We start from the raw sequence: 7,924 nt of genomic DNA, 5'->3' as shown, positions 1-7,924 counted from the left end.
TTATGTGGAGCATAACAAACTATGGCTACAATTGAGGAGGATAGGAATCCCAGAACACTAACTGTGTTCATGTGAAAAGAAAGCATAGAACAAGAAGCTTCTGTCAAAAGGAACAAGAGAACATTGTAGCGTTGCATAGTTTAAAATCAGGAAAGATATGCATCAGGTTCCTTTATACCTGTTCAATCAATACTGAGTTGAATCTATAACTATAAAAGATGCTACACAATATGAATAAAATGTGACATCAAAGTTGGAGGAAACTTATCAATAACCGGTGTTATGCAGCTGATACAACCTTGATTGTGGAAAGTGATGAAGACTAGAAACTCTTGTTCCAGAAGCCTTCAACATGGATTACATCTCAACATCAAGTTAAAAATCTTCAACACAATGGAAGACTATGCTGCATTGAAAAACAAGGAACTCATGCAATATTATTCAAAATGGGTGACCCTGGAGGACATTATGCTGTGTGAAATGTATCAGTCACAAAAGGACAAATACTGCATAGTGCCACTGTTGTAGAATGGGACTGACATCAGGGTTGGGGTAAGACTGAGAAAAATTGGATAAATTATGTATACTGCATTGAAACAGATGAGGGAGAGAACAGTTTAAAAAGGATATATGATAAGGTATCATGGTTATCACAAGAGTCTAGAATGAAGGTTGCATAGTAGAGTATACTAAGGATGGGGGGGCAGGATTTTACATCAACGAAGGAATTTTTCTTTTACTTTTCAAAGAGAAGAACGAACTAGAGGGGAGAGGGTACAGGGAGAAAAGTGCAATCATGAATGAATGGAAAGCCACAATCTCTGTAAATGTTCATTAAAATTAATAACATTTTAAAAAGATCTTCACCACTGAACTAATAGGCAACACTGTGAAAGATGGAGAAAAGATTGGCATTGCTAAGGATTTCATTTTACTTGATCCTCATTATATAAACATAACAATAGCAGTCATAAAATCTGAAAAAGTGTTGCATTGGGAATATCTGAAGGACATGTAAGCCTTCCAATTAAGGGCCTCTTGGAGAAAAAGAAGTAGTCAATATTGTACAATTAAAACAACATAGAATAAAAAATACAGAAAACAAATGTTACCGTTCAAGTTTATAAAAATCAAGTGATTTCCTATTTTATTCAAGAAGTTCATAATTTAATGTGCTGTGTTGTAGTTAGATGCCATCCAGTCAGTTTTTATTCTTAGTATACCTGTAGTCAATAGAAAGGATCACTGCAAGCCCCTGCTCCACTCTCGCAATTGTTGCTCTGATGTTTAAAGTCAATGTTGTGGTCAATGCATTAAGTCATTTTGTTGAAGGTCTTTCTCTTTTTTACTGACCCTTCACCAAGTTTTAATGAATAGTTGTTATTGTTAGGTGCCTTCGAGTTGAGCATGACTCTTAGAGATCTTATGGACAACAGATCTGAACACTGTTCTATCCTGTGTAGTTTCACACTTTCTGACACATTGAAGCCCATTGCAGCAGTCAGTCATCATGTCAAATTACCTGGTTGAGAGATTTCCTCTCCTTAACCAACCCTCTACCTTTCTGAGCATCAAGTCCCTCTGCAAGGAATAGCCTCTCCTAGCAACACAGCAAAGTGTGTGAGGCAATCCAAAAGGCACTCTGGCTGCACCCTTTGCAAGACATACTTGTTTGTCTTTTTGACAATTCTTGAGATATTCAGTGCTCTTCTCCAAAACCACAGCTCAAAAGCATCAATTTAAAAAAAAATTCAAAAAGCATCAATTTTACTTTTGTCCAGCTTTCATATATAGCATGTGGTCAGAAAGACCATGTCCTGAATCAGATACGACTTACTCCTTAAATTGTCATCACTACTCAATAATTTAAAGAGGTCCCTAACTGCAGACTTTCTCAGAGCAATATATCTCCAGATTTCCTGACTGCTCATACCAGGAGTGTTAATTGTGGATCCAAGTAAGATGAAGCTGTTGACAGTTTCAATCTTTTCTTCATCTATCATTATGTTGCCTTTCTGCCCAGTGGCATCTGTGTATTCCTTCTTCACTGTTTCCAACTTTTCCATTACAGTCACCAGTTATCATTAATGCATTTTATTTTTAATATTTGGAGTTTTTTATCCTTTTTTTTTACAAAGTTTGAATACATTGTTTTTCACAAAACCTCTTCCCATTTCCTTCAAACCCCCCCCATTGAATTGTGGAACCCTATAATTAGCACCTCCCCACGCTCATCCCTGTGCCCATCCCCACCTCTCTGCTTCCATCCTCCCTGCCTTGGATCTTCGTACTCATTCTACAGTTATGGTTTTATACAGTATTTGTCCTGTGAGACTGACTTAGTTCACTCAGCATAATGCTCTCCAGTCCCTCCCAAGTTAAGTAATAATTTACAAAATCACTGCTCCTGCATGCTGCATAGTATTCCATTATATGAATGTACCACAATGTCTTAATCCATTTATTTGTGATTGGACATCTGGGCTGTTTCCATGTCCTTGCATTAGTGTGTAATGCCTCTGTGACCATTGGTATAAACTCTCCATTTAATTATCAATTCTCATTTTTTGAGGGTATTTTCCAAGCAATGGACTAAGTCATATGGAACTTCTATATTTAGCTTGTTGAGGAAGTGCCAAAATGCCTTCCATAACAGTTGCACCATTTTACAATCCCACCAACAATGAATAAGAGTTCCTATCTCACCACATCCTCTCCAACATTCATGAATGCATCTTGATTGAATGTTTGGTCAATTTCAGAATGCAAGATTTGGGGCAAAGTTTCAATTTCTTCCTCTTTGGCTCTAGATGTAGGAGTGCATGTTTAAATAATAGTCTGATAGTCATATTAACGAGTCTTCATTGCATGTGTATGTATTATATCTTGTTACTGACAACATTGTCTTTCAGGATAGAATTTGAAATGGATTTTTTTTTTACTATGAATGTAACATCTTTCTTCACCTACTTTTTCATTCCCAGCACAGCATACCAGATAATTATCAGATTCAAAGTGGCCAAATCTAGTCTATTTCATCTCTCACTAATGCATAGAATGTTGATGTTCATGCATTCTATTTTATTTTTCACAATATCTAGTTTTCCAACATTCAAGCTACATACATTTCATGTTTCAATTATTAAATGATAACGATGGTTGTCATTATTTTTTTTCTCATTTCAACTGATGTCTAATCTGGGCAATACCACTATTATAAATATACAGGTTCCGCTTCTGTTCATAGGTTTTCAGAGGCCTTATTTATGAAGTGGGAGTCTAATTCATTTTCCTAGTCTGTCTTAATCTTGGAGCTCTATTAAAATCTACCCATCATGAGTAATGCCTTGTGGCCTTTGACACATCGGTGGCTATTTGGTCTTTTTAATTTCATTTTTATATAAATGACATTGTTCAATAATTTCTACATTCTATTTTTCATATTTCTTGGGAACGGGATAAATGTGGATATCTTCCAGCCAATTAGCCAAAAAGCTTTCCTCCAAATTTCCTGGCTCTTCCAGGGGTGTATCTGTTATTTGAAACATGTCAGTTGGTATCTCATTCATTTCTGGGGCCTCATTACTCCCCCACCCAATGCCTTCATTTCATCTTGAACTTCTTTCCTCATTACCTTGGCTTTTTATCATGTGATATTTATTAAAATATTTCAGAGCAGCTAATTCTTTTTAGTACAGTGATTATGTGTATTTCCTCCATGTTCTTTTATGTTCCATGGGTAATTTAAGATTATGCACATAGTGTCTCTAAGTATTGCAACTTGAGGCTAAATTTGTTTTTCAGTTCGTTCAGCTTGAGATATGCTGATAAAGTTCTCCTTTTATTCTCCAATTCTAGTTCTCTGTGCATTCTGTTACAATACTTTTCTTTGTCTTCTTGAGTTGTCCTTCGAAATCTTCTGTTTAGCTCTCTTACTTCACCATCTCTTCCCTTTGTTTCAACTTCTCAATATTCTAGTGCAATTTTTAGGGTCTCTTTGACAGTCCCCCTTTTTTATTTCTCTTATGTCATCTGTAGAGACCTTTGTCTCTCTTTATGAGTAATATCCTTGATGTTATTCTACAACTCATCTGGTCTTTGATCATTAATGTCTAACAATTCTCACCAATTCTTAAGATGAGTTTTTTTTTTTTTTAAGTCCTGATCAAATATGCTCAAGATCATACTTTGGTTATACTTGTTTTCATTCTCTTAAGCCTTAATTTGAGGTTGCACATAAGTAATTAATTGTCTATTCCACAGTCAGTACCTGATCTCCTTTTAACTGTTATTAAATTTCTTCAGTGGTCCCTTCCACAGATGTAGTTAATGTGATTCTTTTTGCAGTATCATGTCTTGTGAGGTTTGTGTATCAAGTTCTAAGAAAGATTATCTAACAGAATTTGTAAATTATAGAACAATATAATTAATATCGTATGTAAGCAAAATACTGCTGAAGATTATTCAAAATGGCTAGGACAGTTCATAGACAGAGAACTGCCAGAAGTTGAAGTTGGATTTAAAAGAGAATTTGGTACGAGGAAACCCATTGCTGATGTCAGATGGATCCTAGTTGAAAGCAGAGAAAACCAGAAGAATGCCTATTTGTGCATTATTATTGACTATTCAAAGGCATTTGAAAGTGTGAGCCATAAAAAATTATGGCTAATATTGAGGAGAATGGATATTCCAAAACACTTAATTGTGCTCATGTGCAACCTATACCTCAACCAAGAGGCTGTTATGTAAACAGAGCAAGAAAGCACTACATGGTTTAAAATGAAGAAAAGTGTGCATCAGTGTTATATCCTTCCCCCACAACTATTCAATCTGTATGCTGAGCAAGTTATTTGAGAAAAAAACTCTAGGAAGAATAATGTGACATCAGGATTGGAAGGAGACTCATCAAAAAATCTGCATTATACCGATGACACAATCTTGGTTGCTGAAAGTGAGAAGAAATTAAAGCATTCGCTGCAGAAAATCAGAATACAGTCTTCATTGTGGATTTCACCTCATTGACAAGAAAATAAAATTTCCCATCACTGGACCAATATGCAACATCATAACAGAGTGAGAAAATATTGAAATCTGTCAATGACTTCATCTTACTGGAATCCACAATCAACATCCTTGGGACCAGCAGTCAGGAGATCAGGGGACATGTTGCATTGAGAAAGTCTAAAGTCAGGGACCTCTCCAAATTATTGAGGAGCAATAATGTCAGTTTGAGTACTAAGGTATGCCTGATTCAGACTGTGATCTTGTAAATCACTTGCTATGGATCTGAGAGTTGAACAATGAAAAAGCATGGCACTTGGGTTGCTTCCATCTCTTTGCTATTGTGAACAATACAGCAATAAACATGAGTGTGCATACATCTTTTTGGATGATGGGTCTGGTTTTTTTAAGGTATATTCCCAGTAGTGGAACTGCTGGGTCAAATAGTATTTCTATTTCCAACTTTTAAGAAAGTGTCATACTGTCTTCCAGAGTGGTTGCACCACTTTACATTCCCACCAGCAGTGAATAAGAGTTCCAATCTCGCCACAACCTTGCTTACATTTATTGTTTGCTGCTCTGTTGAACTTTGCTATGGTTTCTGGAGTAAGATGATATCTCATAGTTGTTTTTATTTGCATCTCTCTGAAACTTATGGCTTTTGAACATTTCTTTGACAAATGAATGGATAGAAAAACTTCAATATATTCACACAATGGAGTACAATGCAGCACTAACATTATATTGAGTGTCATATCTCACATCTCAGCTGTTACAGGGAAAATGCCACATAGAATCACTGTTCTGCAAGCAATATTGACATAGGGAGTAAGGAGGAGAATAGTAAAAGAGTGGATAGATAAGAAAGACTGCATTGGAACAGGTGAAGGAAAGAACAAAGTATAATTAAGCATAATACATATGACAATAGTCCAGAATAAGAGGTACATGGCAAAGAGGGCTGGGAGAGAAAGAAAAGAAGGGGTAGGAAGTAAATTATTAAGTCATTAATGGTTGTATTTTTTTAAAAAAGAAAAGTGTACTGGGGAGGGGGAAAGGGGAGTGATGTGCAACAATGAATGAACGAAAAACTCAACTTTTCTGTAAACTTCTGTTAACATCACAATTAAAAGTAAAAAATGTATTTACAAAGAAAAGAAAAAGAGTTGCAAAGAAATTGCTACCTTTAACCTGTGGTGATGGAGAAGAGTACTGGATGCCCCATGGACTGCCAAAAGCAGAGATAGGTCTTAGAAAAGATGAAGCCAAGGTACTCTTTGTAACAAAGTTTTTATCTCAAATACTTTGGGCTTGTTTCTAGGAGACGCTATCTCTTGGAGAGGGTTATTATTTTTGGAAAGGTGAAGGATTTGCAAAAGAGAGGAAGACCCTCAACCACATGGATTAGCACATTGACTGCAGGAATAAGGATACCACAGAATACAACAGATCTGTTTTCTATAAAGTTGCTATGAGTCATACTCAACTCTAAGACACCGAATAACAACCACCAAGAAAAGGGAGCCCTAGTGGTGAAGTTTGTAGTTAGTTACACTCCTAACCAAAAGGTTATGTATTATCTATCTATTCAAGTCCACCATTAGCCCACAGAAGAAAGATGAGCACTCTCCTCCTATTGTGACCTATAGCCTTGAAAACTCTATGGAGGATTGCTATGAGTTGAAACTGTCTGGATATCAGAATTTGAGTTTTGAGTCTATCAAGTAGGATGCGATTTTCCAAGGACATGTCCAAAGATTGTGAGAATTTTCACCACCTTCACTCCAAAGAAACACTCTGGTGGATTTGAACCATGTGACTTTGGGATTGTAGTACAGGTTCTTACCGCTAGGCCACCAGAGACCCTTAAAGAAACACTCTGAATACATTTCAGCAAGAGAGAATTGTTGGTTCTTCTGTTAGTCTGTGATACAAGTAACACAACGCTTATTCAAAAAGCAAGCATCCTGCATGTGACTAAATTCTCAGCTGTAGCACTCTATGTAGTATGTACATGACAACTTTGTGTGCTGAATGTCTAAGCTCCAGGTGTAATATCATGGTGTGTGGCATTTAAGAGTGCAAGTTTTAAATTTTGTTACTTTGAGTTAACTGTATTAATTTGCTTACGCATTATGTGCAGTGGAGAACAGGATAAAATAATTTCATAATTCATTTTCTTTATTAAGCAAAGTTTAAAGTTACATTTTTGTTGTTATGTGTTGTTGAGGATTGATCTTAGATTTATTATCTGTATGCATCATTAATTAGACAGTAAATGTAATCATTATTTTTATTTCTTCGCTAATCCCTTAATGAAAACTTAACAAATAATAGTTTCCCAACTTTTCAAATAAATGTAAAGACTTGTTGGTTGTTTTTTTTTGGGTAAGAACATGCTCTAGGTCCCTGGGCAGAATTGTGGTGCCAAAGCAAAAGTGCTGGTTTGAATCCAACAGATTCTTCAAAGAGAAAAACAAAGTTTCTTCATGTGCAATTTAATGCCTCTGGAAAAACTGCTGGGGAAGGAGGCGGTGGTCAGCTATAAGTTAATTGACTTGATAATACACAACATATATTTTATGTATTTTATGTATCAAATATGCAATAGCATTTTAGTAAAATCCAGTGTTCTGTTAGATCAGAAGTAATTCATTATGTTTTTTCCAAAAGAGTTCAAGCTTCAAAACCTATTGTTTTCTAAGATCAGGATAAATCCTAGCCATCTTTTTAAAAGAAAAAAAAAATTGACATGAGATCGATTCCAACTCATCTTAACCTTAGGTATGTCTGTGCAGAACTGTGCCTTTAATAGGAAGTAAATCGTTATGCTATTCTTCCAAGATCCTATGGGTAAGCTTAAATCCTCAGCTTATAGGTTCTTCTTTGCACAACCCAGGAGACTCTAGCTCTAAGAGAGATG

This window comes from Elephantulus edwardii, unplaced genomic scaffold, assembly GCF_000299155.1.
Source record: "Elephantulus edwardii isolate Elephantulus edwardi_28Jun2011 unplaced genomic scaffold, EleEdw1.0 scaffold00130, whole genome shotgun sequence".
In the NCBI taxonomy this organism is placed as follows: Eukaryota; Metazoa; Chordata; class Mammalia; order Macroscelidea; family Macroscelididae; genus Elephantulus; species Elephantulus edwardii.
This window is presented reverse-complemented; position numbering follows the sequence as displayed.